At 34.3% G+C, this 14,711-nt stretch overlaps 1 non-coding gene across 1 annotated transcript; it reads left to right on the top strand.

The window, feature by feature from the left end:
* Positions 1-3,126: 3,126 nt before the first annotated feature.
* LOC119983447 lies at positions 3,127-3,217 on the top strand. Its single transcript, XR_005464627.1, has one exon. It is a non-coding gene; the product is annotated as a small nucleolar RNA Z221/R21b (small nucleolar RNA).
* The last annotated feature ends 11,494 nt before the right edge of the window (positions 3,218-14,711 follow it).

Here is a 14,711-nt window from a genome sequence, read left to right as displayed (position 1 = left end):
ACAGGTTTTGGATGTCTGGGAAGTATTGTAAATGCCTATTGCTCCACGCATATATATATATATATATATAATACCTAGATGTCGTTGTTCTGCCAAGATTGGAGTAACATGCGAAGGCCAAAGGGTAGCCTTCAAATTAACTAGACAGATTTTTGTGTAATTAATTGATTAAACCCGGATTGGTTTAAATTTGGACAAAATTTATGTGTTTGGACCCTGACTTGGTTTTAAACCGAAAAAAAATTTTGTACTTCGACTCAGATCTCAGATATATAACTTATGTTCAAACTTGATTTAATCTAAATCTGACAAATTCGATCATCCAAATCAGACAAAATTTTACCTCCCTTACCTGTTTTTAACATGTTGTATTGCCCTATAAAGGCTGAAGGAGGGAGGAAAGGCACACATAAATTCATTAACAATCATGATTTATTGACCAAATAACTAGCATAACAGGATCAGAAGTGATCCCAGTCATCAATTATGTTCATTGATTGATGTGCATCAAGTTTTGTGGACCCCTACACTTACATCAATCAATGATCAAGATTGATTATTGGGATGACTGGGATCTCATTTATTAGGATCTCTAACATTTTTGTAACAGGATAAAACAAGCGGTGGTGACGTACAGCTCTTCATCTTTTGTTACAATTCAAATCATACTTTTGTTCTTTTTGTCCTGAAATCTGAATAACTGGGTGCATGGGATGTATAAGTCAACTAATTAAGTCTCTAACTCTTGACTTGAAAGGGCAAGCCATGTCTCTCATTGCCCTTTCCGTCTTATGAGAAAGCAAGACTGAAAAAAATCCGACAGCCACAAAAGGGGAGCCAGTTTGACAAAGGTTGGCCCCTTTTAGGAGCAGTTTTCGTGGGGGTGGGGTTAGGATGTTCATTATGAAGGAAAAAAAAAAACATGCAGTGATCCCAGTATTTAACTTGCATTCCAAATTTCACGTTTGCTTAGTTTCAAGCAATCATGAGCCCAGCAAGTGCACCACGTATAAAACAGTAATTGGGCCCAATAGTATTGTTTGGGTCGTTATGGTACTGGCCCCCTACTAGCAGAAAACAAAAATGGTGTTAAAAAACTAATGCTATGTTGGGTTAATCGTGAGAATGAGAATGAGAATGAGAATAGAAACGGGAACGGAAACGAGAACTAGAGTGAGAATGAGAATGAGAACATGAATGAAAATTGCAAGAATTTTGACGTTTGGTTTGTGAAGAAATTGTGTTAGGAATAAGAATGAAAATAATTGACAAAAGACTATATTATCTGTATTCCCCTCAATAATTGACAAAGGAATTGTTCGATACTCTTTTTTAAAATGGGTAACAAAGCCCTAGATTATTTATTTGACTTTGGCTAGACAGATAACATTAAACTAAATATTTGAATAAAATGTAAAGAAACACAATGTGCCTAAGGGAAATTTCATTTACACACCACAAAAACATTATTTTTACATTACTTTTTGAACATGATAAGTTTACACCAAAAAAATTATAAGTCTGCACACAAAATTATAGTGAAAAGACCAATTTACCCTTGATGTGTAAAATATTAGAAATTCTATTGTTAAGTTTACACATATTGTCTCTTTAATCCCAAATTCATCTGCACACTCTTTTATCTATTTAACCACTGCTCAAACGATTGCTGCCATCGATTCTCCACACTCGATTCGAAGTTCATTTCCGATCAAGAAGCGTCAACTTGCAATTTCGACCAAGAAGACGCCCAATATCAAGGTCAAACAATCGGAGATTGAGTAGAGGAAAGACCCTTGATTTGTAAATCTCTCTAATATGCTTATCACTTCTGAAAATCTCTCAAATCGAACAAGATCGGTAAAGTAATTGTTACATGCATTAGTGAGTGTGTATAATTGTTCTCCATGTGCTAATTTTGTGTTAAAACTGTTGAAACGAAAATTAACAAACCAAATCCGATTTTCTCTCCAAAAATTGGTAGGATAGTGATGTTTTTCTTCTAGAAAATGAAAGGACCGTGAAATGATAGGACCATGTTGTTTTTCTGAAAGAAAAATGACAGGGCCGTGTTGTTTTTCTTCCAGAAAAATGACATCTTCTTCTTGTTGTTTTTTTCCTCTAGAAAATTATGATGTAAACTTAGTAGTCTCTAATTAAATATATAAAAGTTATTTATTTTAAATTTTTAGTTTAAGGTTAATATGTCATTGTATACAAGGATATTTATATAAACTACAAAAAATTAAAAAGTTGTGTAAATATAATAATTTTGTGGTATGTAGATAAAATTTCCCTGTGCCTAAACACTCAGTCACTTGAAGACGGCCCAAGCAATAAACAAACCCAAAAGAGTTAAATCAACTTGACCCAATCATGAGGGCCCAAATCTTCAAGATGAAGAATCGAGATTCATTATCAGCTCGATCCCACATTCAAGCTTCCCAGAAAGATAAGCCTCCACAGATATCACCTTCTTCATTCAACAAAGGTTTAATCTAATATCCCTTCAGCTTTAAAGCCCAATGTGAAATCCAATACCACAAGCCGTCTTCTTCGATATCTTCCATATTCGTATGAATCGATTTAGCAAAATTATGAATTGCGAATTGTATCGAATCGTGAATCGTAAGATTGACTCATTTTTAATAATATATTATAATATAGTACACTAATCACATGAGGACTCCCTCATGTAATTTTTTATGATAACTTTTACTCTCAACCATTAGACTCATTCAATGGTTGAGATTAAAAATAAATTTCTAAATTATTTTACCAAAGTACCCATATTTCTTCTTCTCTCTCACTCCTTTCTCTCTCTTCTATGTCGCTTCTTCTCTCCTCCCGCAAGTCGTCGGGCTTCCACGTCCGGCAGTAGTTTATTGACCCGTTTACCTTACCTCCCGTTTCCTTACCTCTGGCAGTAGTTTATTGACCCATTTTCCACCTCCCACAAGTCGTTCAGCTTCCACCTTGGCAGCCGCTGTGGAGATGCAGGGATGAAATATGAAATTTCGGGGAGATGCGACTGTGTAGGGATGAAATCAGATTGTTTGATTTTGCAGGTGATTAACATTGTTTGATTTTTTGTGTTGAATTAGATGTGAAGAAGTTGAATTTTGGGGGCGGTGATGAGGAAGAAGTCATGCACCACTCGCTCTGATCGAATCTATGCTGATTATAAATTCTCATTTAACCATTCGTATCTGAGCCCTTACTAAATTCCTTCTTCTTTTTTTTATTGTTGATTCGATTTGCTTAGGAAAGAAATAAATTAGTAAAGGATAAGAGACAGTAAAGAGTAAGGGGTATTTTTATAATGGTGATGAAAAAGTTACTTTTAATCTCAACCATTAAATGATTCCAATGGTTGAGATTAAAAGTTCTCACATAACATACATGAGGGAGTCCTCATGTGAAAATGACTCTTATAATATATATGCATATTCATATAAAATAGATATATAGTATTTAAAAACATGTTTATAACAGTCTAACATGAATTTCATATTACATCATGTCTCAAATAGTCTAAAATTCAAAAATTATCTCTACTATTGTACTCAAGCATCAATCCCAATGGAATTATTGATGGGAATGAAGTTGTATGAAACCCAAACCTAGCCCAAGCCCAATAAAGTGCAGCACCATAAGTGGAAGCCCAAGTCTAAGTCCAATGGTGCTAGTATATGCTCTAGGTTATGAAGAGAAGTGACAGTTTTGATGAATTGAAGATATTGTGTTGTAGCCGCCAAACGAAACTTTGGGTGTGAAGCTCTTGTCGAGGATGCTGATTTCCTCATCAATGGAGTGATTCCATCATTCAACCTAGCTTGTGGTGTGACTTCATCAAGTGAACTCTCTTACTCCCAATTCTGTTATTTGTCTTTGGATTTATTGTACTTGTGTTAACATTGTTGGGATTTTGAGAACTTGTTGAATTGGTTATTATACGTGGTTACTGGTTAATGATTATAGTCCACTGATTTTGTTATTATGAAGTTGGATTTCGGCAAGTGTTGAGTTGTTAGTATATTTTTTGGTTGTAATAAAGATTATCCATCAGGTGTTTGAGTAAAGTTCACAACCAGTTTGTATTAAGTTGTATTTGAGCGCAAGCTTTTAAATGATATTTGCATAGTGAGATTCTGTTTGCATCAATTATCTTCACCACTAGCATATAATAAACTATTTAAGTACAATAAAATTTAAAATAACAAATTTGTTTGTGATATAAAAATAGTCTATGTTGATCCCATCACGGCATCACCCATGAATGATGTGTATTTTAAAAAGAAAATCTGACATCTAAAAAAAAGAAAGAAGACAAACCTGTAGACTGTAGTCTTTTTTCGTGCACAGTAGGGTAGGAAGGAGGTGGCTGGCCTCTTGAGGAAAGAAATTAAAAGAAAAGGGTTTTAATAAAACAAAGGTTTTGACTTTTGACGTTTCTTAGGGTTGTAGATTTTTTTAAAAGAAAAAATATGTCAGAACGACGTCGTTTTGGTGAAGATTTTGTTAAAAAAAATTCCATCCAAAATGACGTCATTTTGGATGGATCTCTGTCAAAAAAAAATCAGTTGTGTCTCGTAGGAATCATCTTTTCACACGATTCCGACGATTCACCACGATTCAATGAAGCCGAAGATTCGCCTAACGATTCGTATCATTTTGGTCTAAAGTCGAACAGAATCAGATGAATCGACTAGCGATTCAATCGATTCTAACAACACTGTTGTTAGTAACTGTATACTAGAAAATTATACAGTGAAACTATGAGCTAATTATGGTAATCTGTAAAAGTAAACTGAATTCCATTCAGGCCGTAATACATCATTCCTGAGGGGGAGAGAGGAACATGCAATTCCTAAGAAGCAACGAATTCAACGTTCTATTTTGATGCTTGGGTTTGTATCAAACATGAGAATTCCGAAATGGAATGGAAATGACCATTCCGTTTTGGCCAGAACAGAGTAACCAAACATAGCGTAAGGGTTTAGTTTCTTATTTCCATCCTGTTGTCCCACATCGGTTGCCTATAGGTAAACCATGTGGTATATAATCTTGGGTCATCTCCTTACCAATTGAGGCGCCTTAAAAAGGACAAAACCACACAGGTCTTGGGCCCAAAGTTTGAAAAATACCTCAAGGGGATTGAGACAAATTTTCTCACCTCATTTTACTACTTCTCCCCTCGTCAAATTACAACAGACTCTTTTAGGTAATTTATGAGATTTAAAGCTCCTCTCAACTAGCCTTAATTAGATGCAATATAGAGACATAGTATATAATCAGTTAGAAGTGATCATACCAATAATTCAAATAAATATACAAAGCAAACTGATCGCATAGAATAGTGAAATAGCGAAATTAGGGCAATTAGTGAAAACACATACCAAAAGACTTGAAATTTACTCTAACAAGTAACAAGATAAATGACTAAATCATATAAAATGCCTTTGATGTATCCCGCTTTTCTTATTTCAATCCTTGAAGTATAAAATTTCTCATTTCTATCCTCGATGTTTTATAAAACAACCCAAACCTGTCTTGATTTCACTGTTATGTTTGTAGTTTACCGGATTTTGCATACGTGACAATCAGGTGAGTGTACCTTCAACCCTCAACCAACCTCATTTTAGGTTAGGTTGGGTTGGATTTGTAGATATGGGTCGGGTCGGGTCGGGTCAAAGCAACAAAACAAATCAAAGCAAATCATCATTTTTTCTACTCAGTATTTTACAATCCAAATCCAAATCCAACAAAACAAAACATCTACTGAAGCTTTTCGTCCTCTTTTTATAAACTAGCAAATCATCCTCTTTTATAAACTAGCATATCATCCTCTTTTATAAACCAACAAATTTTCCAACAATTCAAAAAATAAAAACAAAACAAGTATAATCGACTCTACAACCAACACCCCTGTAAGTGCATATCAAAACAATCAAAAAATATATACTTGAAGGAAAGTGCACCTAGAGAGAGAGCACATCAAGGAAAGTGCAAAAAGAGACCATTACCGAAGAGAAAGAAAAAGACTTGAGAGCTAAGAAGCACAAACACGGACATAGACATTTCGACATGGTAATTTCAAAATTTTTATGACACAGACACGGCAAGGACACGTGTGCATAAATATATATATATATATATAATATTAGTTATATATAAAAATTAATATAAATATATGTTTTTGAATATGGTAATGTTTGATTAAAATAAACAAATATTTTTGAATAGGGTAAAGTTTGATTTTAATAAATATATATTTTCTAGTTTTATTTCTTTTAAACTTATAAAAGAATAAAACAAATAAAACAAATAAATGTGAGGACACATGAGACCCACATTTAGTGAAGCAGTAGCCTTTTGGCCTTCTTTAAAGCGTATATATATTGATACAATTTTGATAAAGGTATTGGATATGGATTTTAATATTTATTGAGACATAAGGACTGCATCTCTGACAAAAGGATAAACTAATAAAATAGAAGATGTGAGGAAAAAAAGACACGACATGTCCAAGCTATGTCCTTTTATTTAAAATAAAAGAAAAATCTAGACACGTGTTCGGACCGTGTCGGTATCCGAGAAGTGTCCGACATCATGTTAGAAGTGTTCGTGCTTCCTAACTTGAGAGAGATATGACTAGATTCAACAATAAAAAGTGGACCTAAGAAGCGGAGTGGGAGTGACAGAGGGTGAGGGTGAGGGAGAGGGAAGCGGGGAGGGAGATGTGACAAACTTTTATTTAGGTTGGTGTTGCTCTAGAATCTTGGCCATCGATTCGTAAGATCAATGGTCCATATTATATTATATAAAATTAGTTAAATAATACTTAAATGGATTCTAGTCAGGTTAAAAGGGTGTAAAAAAATCATAACCCTCATCCGACCCAATATAAGGTTGGGTTATACATTACCAACCTTTATCCAACCTTCATTTTGACGGGTTGGGTTGGATTTAAGCGGGTTGTCGGGTTGGGTCAGGTTTTGTGAAGACCTACCGATGCCCTATTGATCGAACTATATTTTACATATTTTGATACCTTACTTTATGCTTGTTTTTGTGTTTTTTAATTGAACTAAGCATAGATTTTACATAACTTCTCATTGTTTTGATTTTCAGAATATTTATGAGAAAAAATGATGAAAGTGGTCTCATTTGGATTTAAAGGAGCATTGGATTATGCTTAGGCCCAAATCCTTGTGTTGGGCTTGGTGATGAAATTCAGTAATTGAAGGCATAAGGATGTTGCTTGCTGGAGTCTAATCCAAAGTCAAGAGCAAAACAAAAGAAGCCACGTGTGAAGGTTTTAATCCAAAGTCAAGAGCAAAATAAAATACTAATGTGGAGATTTTAATTAAATTCATTTTTTAGTATATGACAGGTTGGCGGTGCGATGGCCACGTATGTAAAATCTGGCCAAACTCAATCGAAACAGATTTGGGTTGCTTTATGAAATATCGAGGATAGAAACGATAAATTTTGTACTTTAAGGATTGAAACGAGAAAATCGGGATACATCAAGGGCATTTTATATGATTTAACCCAAGATAAATTATACAACCTATAAAGCTTAAAAAGCAAGCCCTAACCACCTTTTTATATGGTTAGAGCCTATGAGAAGAACATATGACCTGAATTTTAGAGCAACCACAATAGTGTGGTTTTGTTGGTGTCAACAAAATGTATTGGGGGATGAGTTTTGCTGATGTGATTGACTATTTTGATGATGTGATTGGGTCAACAAAATGTACTGGAAAAATTGTGTAAATTTACTGTCTTGATTTTTGGTGTAATAAAGGTGAGACCCAATATAAATGTTTGTATAGTTATGATTTTGATAATTACGGTGGACCGCAAATGAAGCTAATATGTGGGCAACATGACTCCATGCCATGCTGCTTGGCCCATCAGAAATAGGACAATAAAATTGTATTGTGTTGTCCAACTTAGCATCCATGGGCCATCAAATGTTGCCCATTGCAATTGCTCTCAAGTCTCTAATAGTGTAGGTAATATCAAGTAGTTTCAAGAAAGTGAACCAACGAAAATTCCCAAATCATAAGCTATAAAATTTTGAATCAAGCGGTAGCCCTTATACTTCTGAAGAGGAAGACACAGAAAATGTAACAGGTCTTGATTCTCCTAGAACCAAAGTTTGGGATGGTAAAAGTAAAAGAAATTTATCAAATCTCGAAGGCCATATGAGAAAGAAGAATTATAGAAGTCATCATCATTATCAATGAGTAACTGGGTCCCATTCTATAAGGAAAAGGTCAAGATCAAGCCATCAATATCTGCATGTATGGCAAGATGTTGAGAGAACAAGTTTCTTGTCGGGAGATGGACAGGATATTCTAAATTCTTTAAAGGAACGGACAAAAGGATTCTAGTGATGATTCTGAGATGGGAAGTTGGGATAGACTTTATAGTGGAGCGATGACTTCATCGTTTGCAACGTCTTTGTCAAAGAGCTGAAAGTTGTAGTTTGACAGAATGTGGTAGTGGGACAGAGACGAAACAGAGAGGGAGAGGGAAGAAAAATAGGGAAGGAGGGAATGAGAATAGATTGGTGCCTTGGGATATTTTACAATCTAAGATTTTTTGTGATTTTTGGGGTGTGAATGAGAAAATGAGGTGTACAAATAACCTCACCGTTAAATTTTGAAAAAGGAGAACAGATAGATGCGATAATCTTTCAATTGTAGAGTGGTGGACTCGGATTAGTATTTGGGCTTCATCACAACAAAACCGTCAAAACGAAAAATCTTTCAACTCTTGTTCCATTGTCTATTGGGTTCATGTTTTGGACGCTTGAAATTGTTGGCCCATTTGTTACTCCTTAACAGAGGAATTATCATTTATAAATTAATATAAAAAAAATGTAATTATATTAGCTTTTACCTTTTTATTTTCCTGTTAACCATTTGAGTTTTGACGTTATTATTTTTTATTACACACACAAATATATAATTAAAAAAAAAAGCAGATTATTTCTTACGATCCAACACCTAATCTTAAAATTATAATGAAAAAACGGTTATGATACTCATACATAAATTTGGTATACATAAGGATACATAATGAGTTTGCATGGTGATTAGGATGATGACTGGGCAATTTTAAAATTCAAAAGGGAAAATATTTTTTTAGGCTGGCTTTGTTATTTCCAATATAAAAACTCTCAAAACCTCGGTAATCGCAAGTGGAGAGAAACTTCCAAAATTATCCCAATATGCCGTCCATCACTCCTTCCCTGTTTAGACTTCCGGCGAGTTTTTTCATCTCCGGTGATAATGGTTTGTGCTCACCGTTGTCGGCATCTACATGACAACCGCTCTCTGGCCTGGTCTTGCTGCAATTCGGTTAATATCGACAAGCAAACCCACATCGAAGTTAAAGGTATGAACTTTGAGTGAATAATTTGTTTCTAAACAATTTATTTGACTTTTCATGATCTTTTTTACTCGGTTTCATTGAGTAGGTAGAAAATAAATTTGATTACACTACCATTGTGTGGTGCCACCAGTTTTGTCGCCATCGGGATTTTCTTTGTCCTCGTCTTTAGCTCGGGAGTTAGCTTTCAAGCGAGGTGAGTACAGTTATGGGCGATTACGTTTAGGATTTTTTTTGTTCTCTGTTTGGTTGGTGCGAAAATTATATGGAAAGTAGTCTCGGTCTTTAGTTATAATCATGGATTGAATTCAGTCAACTAACTGTTAAAAGTGAATCTGTAGTTGTATTTGTTCAACTAAAAATTAATTTTTTTTATTACACTACCATTGTGTGGGTATTTAAATATGCTTCCTATTTGAGAGGTTTAATGGGTTTGTTTTGTTCGGTTCCATTGTGTAGGTAGCTAAAATCTTTGATTACACAACCATTTTGTGTGGGTATATAAATACGCTGCCGATTTGAGAGTTTTAATGGGTTTGTTTTGCTCGGTTCCATTGTGTAGGCTGCTAAAATCTTTGATTAGACTACCATTTGATGTGGGTATATAAATACACTGCCGATTTAAGAGTTTTAATGGATTTGTTTTGCTCAGTTCATTTGTGTAAGTAGATAAAAACTTTGATTACACTACCATTTTTTGTAGGTATATAACAACACTGCTGATTTGTGAGTGCTTGACTTTTTTTTTGCGCACTTCCATTTTTGTAGTAGCTCAAAACTTAGTTTACACTACCATGTTGGATGGGTATATAGCTACACTGCAGATTTGTGTGTTTGAATGGCTTTGTTTTGTTCGGTTTAGGTAGCTAAAAACTTTGATCACATTACCATTTTTTTGGGTATATAAATACACTGTCGATTTATGAGTGCTTCAATTGGTGGGTGCAAAATGTATAATACACTACTGTAAATTAAGGTAATTAATTATGCAATTGGTTTGAATGGTTTACTTCTATTGGTGGGTGGGTTCAATTTGTTAAAAACTCCCCCTAGTGTATAATACATTACCATTTTGAATAATGTATTGATATAGTACAATATGCGTAATGTAATTGGTTTACTTTTTGGCTTTAATGATTTATTTTACTATGTAATACATTACCAATTTGTATAATACACTGTTTTTTTGCATAATGTTTATACTAAAATTTATTGTTTCAGTATGGCCAAATTACAATACCGGTCTAATCTGCAAGGGATAGCAACACTATTAAGAAGCGTGCGATTGAAGAGTAGTCATAAAAAGTTTTTGCAAATGACATCTTTTTGGAACTTGTACAAAGTGTTCAAGAAGAAGGAGCATAAGGAATTAAATACCAAGAAACACGATTTGATCATACGAGACATTATTGGCACCTACAACGATAAGCGTGGATCGTTTATTCTTGGAGGTAAGAGAGTTACCATTATAGAGAATGATGTTTCTTTGATATTTGGAGTAGTGTCTGGAAATATTCCATTGAAGATAGGCCGAAGCAAGAAGCCTGATGATTGTGAATTTTTGAATCGAAGGTTTAATGGAATTGATATGATGAGATCGCCCAACATAAAGCAAGCAATTGACAATGCTTTGATGGGGGATACTTAGAAGGACACAAAAGATGTCGCACGTTTGTTTGTGCTATACACATGTCTTACTCTGTTCTTTTCAACAAAAGCAGATGCGTTACCATGTGCTTTAGTAAAATTTGTTGAGGTGGTCGAGGACATGAAGAAATGGAATTGATCGCAGGCAATCTCAGAGAACATTCTACAATCAATTAAGAGGTACCAAAAGGAAACAAACAAAGTTACAGGTTGTGCAACTTTGATCTCGGTAAGTACTAACTACTTTGTGCGAGTACTACTTGATGTGTATTTACAGTGACAGTTTATGTGTATTTGCATGCAGTATTGGTTTTGTGAACACACAACTGTTTTCACCCCCACAAAGTATGGCGTGTTCCCAATGTTTGTAAAGTGTGACGTAAGTGGATGGCGAAAGGACTTCAAAAAACAGTATATACGCACTTTGGTGGGGGGAAGGTTTGTTAATTAAGTAAATTTATCTACATTTAATTAACTACATTTATAATTATTTTGCCTATTGTATAGTGTATTTTTATGTTTTTTAGTTCAAAATACTTAAATACTTTACTTACTTATAATGTATTTGTATTGTTAGTTCACATAACTTAAATAATCTACCAAATTATAATGTATCTATATTGTTTTGTTTCACTGCACTTAAATAATCTGCCAACTTATAATGCATTTATATTGTTTTTGTTCACAGTACTTAAATACTTTATGAAATTATAATGTATTGATACTACTTTGGTTCACATTAATCAAATACATTAGGAAATTATAATGTATTTATGTTTTATTTGGTTCATATGTCTTAAATACAATACAAACTTATAATGTATTTAACACCTATTTTATATGCATCCGTTAATAGGTGATTGAAGGTGAATTGTCCATGGATGAAAAAGAGAGAGAAGCTCTGCGGAATGATTGTATGACATTGGAAGAAGGTTATGATACGGACACACCAAGCATCAGTTCAATTCATAGTGATCCATCATCTGAAACTGATAATGGCAGTGATGATAATATTGAAAAAAATTCAGGAGGACAACAGTCAATTAAAGCATCTCAAAAAATACAAGAATTGGAGGAAGAATTGAAGTCTAAAACGAATGCTCTTGAATTGCTCCGGGTTGAGAAGGATAATGAACAAAGAAAAAATCAAGAGCTACAATTTGAAATGGATCGGGTCATTGCCACAAATGTTCAGCTGAATAGTTAGATTGAAATGATGAAAGATGCGGTGCCAAATACAATGGAGATTGTTGAAGTGAATGACAAATGACAGTCACGTGATGACCAATTTATCATTCCTGACAGTGCATTAGTAGAGAATGAAGAGGTTGCAAACGAGGATAAAATCTATGATAATATCGTATCTCAATTAGTGTTCGATGAAGATGCAACGAATGAGAAAAGGGAAGAATCAATGAAGGAAATAGCTTACCAGGAGCAAACTCGAGGTTTGAAGACTAAATATACCCCTAACTCAATGGTCAAGGGTATTAAAAACAAGGAACGCATACCAAATGAAGATTCGGACTTTGAGTATGAGTTGAAAAAGAAAAAGTCGAAAAGAAATGTCCATGGGAAGGAGTTGGCAATTATCAATATTGATGATTGCAAGACACAGGGGCCTTCTACGAGCAAAGAATATGTTATGGACACAAAGTGTGCAATATACAAGCACCTTATTCCAGCTGATCGGGATAAATTGAAGGCTGTATATAGTATTCAAAAATCCAAGTAAGTTCCATACCTATTTTTATTAAAATGACTTGAGTACAATTTCTCTAATTATAATAATTACATTATTATAATTATAGTATAATAATCTGATGACACCATTGAATGTTGTCTTTGCAGCATTGTTTTGTGGAATGGTGAGAATCAGTTACTGTGGAGTGATATATTGACCATTTATAACAGTAATATGATTACAAACAATGTAAGTATACATGTTACAAAATTTACCTTTGATAAACTATGTCAACCAACATTTCATAAGTAACCTATATAAATACACTGTAATATTTTACAGATCATTAATGCTCACATGGAATATCTTACACGGAAACAAGGTCCTATTGCGCGTGATCCACCTCCTGAGATTTGCAAGACCGCTTCCCTTGCGATTACAAGTTCATGCATGACATTCTTGAGGATGAATAAGGATTCGTTAATTAAGAAATTCATCTATGACAAACTTCGTGGTAGTGGGATTAGATACAAGTATATCATTTTCCCACTCCATGCAGCTGGAAATCATGAAGTTCCCAATCACTGGACATTATTGGTTCTAGACACTGAGGATGGCATATGGATGCACTACAATTCCTTGTTACCGAGAAGGAAAACTGGAGTAGACCCATACTTGAAAGATGCTGAGAAACTAGTAAGCATCAATCTATAATGTAAATAAGTATATATATATATATATATAAGTAGATTGTCATAATGTTTTATATATATAATGTATGCAGATAGCTTATTACGATACTCTATTTCCACCACCGGTTGGCGGTCAATACAAACAAAAATTGGTCACAATGTGGGAGACACAACAACAAGCCCCGACTTCGTAGTTCCGAAATACACTGCCATTAATTATTTTCTGGGTTCCATTTATGTTCGTAAATAAAGACTTAATCACATTACGAGGTTTGTAATGTATTTGTTGTGTATGAAGAAATCTATAACTACCCTGTTTTTGTGCATACTGTGATTGGATTATGTGTTTGATTAATGTGTGTCTGATAATATGTGTCTGATAATGAGGATGGATTATGCGTTTGATGATGGACGCAGAGAGATGATGGAGTTCGAAGTGTTTTCTTTATTTCTGGATTTGTTTACAAATTGGGTTCCCTTGCGATTACAAGTTCATGCATGACATTCTTGGGGATGAATAAGGATTCGTTAATTAAGAAATTCATCTATGACAAACTTCGTGGTAGTGGGATTAGATACAAGTATATCATTTTCCCACTCCATGCAGCTGGAAATCATGAAGTTCCCAATCACTGGACATTATTGGTTCTAGACACTGAGGATGGCATATGGATGCACTACAATTCCTTGTTACCGAGAAGGAAAACTGGAGTAGACCCATACTTGAAAGATGCTGAGAAACTGGTAAGCATCCATCTATAATGTAAATAAGTATATATATATATATAAGTAGATTGTCATAATGTTTTATATATATAATGTATGCAGATAGCTTATTACGATACTCTATTTCCACCACCGGTTGGCGGTCAATACAAACAAAAATTGGTCACAATGTGGGAGACACAACAACAAGCCCCGACTTCGTAGTTCCGAAATACACTGCCATTAATTATTTTCTGGGTTCCATTTATGTTCGTAAATAAAGACTTAATCACATTACGAGGTTTGTAATGTATTTGTTGTGTATGAAGAAATCTATAACTACCCTGTTTTTGTGCATACTGTGATTGGATTATGTGTTTGATTAATGTGTGTCTGATAATATGTGTCTGATAATGAGGATGGATTATGTGTTTGATGATGGACGCAGAGAGATGATGGAGTTCGAAGTGTTTTCTTTATTTCTGGATTTGTTTACAAATTGGGTTCCCCAATTTATAGGGAGATGCTGCCGAAATTTTTAGTGAAATTGTAATGGTTTGTGTTTTGTGATTTTT

The sequence above is a fragment of the Tripterygium wilfordii genome, chromosome 2 (assembly GCF_013401445.1).
Source record: "Tripterygium wilfordii isolate XIE 37 chromosome 2, ASM1340144v1, whole genome shotgun sequence".
Classification (NCBI taxonomy): Eukaryota; Viridiplantae; Streptophyta; class Magnoliopsida; order Celastrales; family Celastraceae; genus Tripterygium; species Tripterygium wilfordii.
Note: the sequence above shows the minus strand (reverse complement) of the source record. Positions and strands in the feature narration are given on the sequence as shown.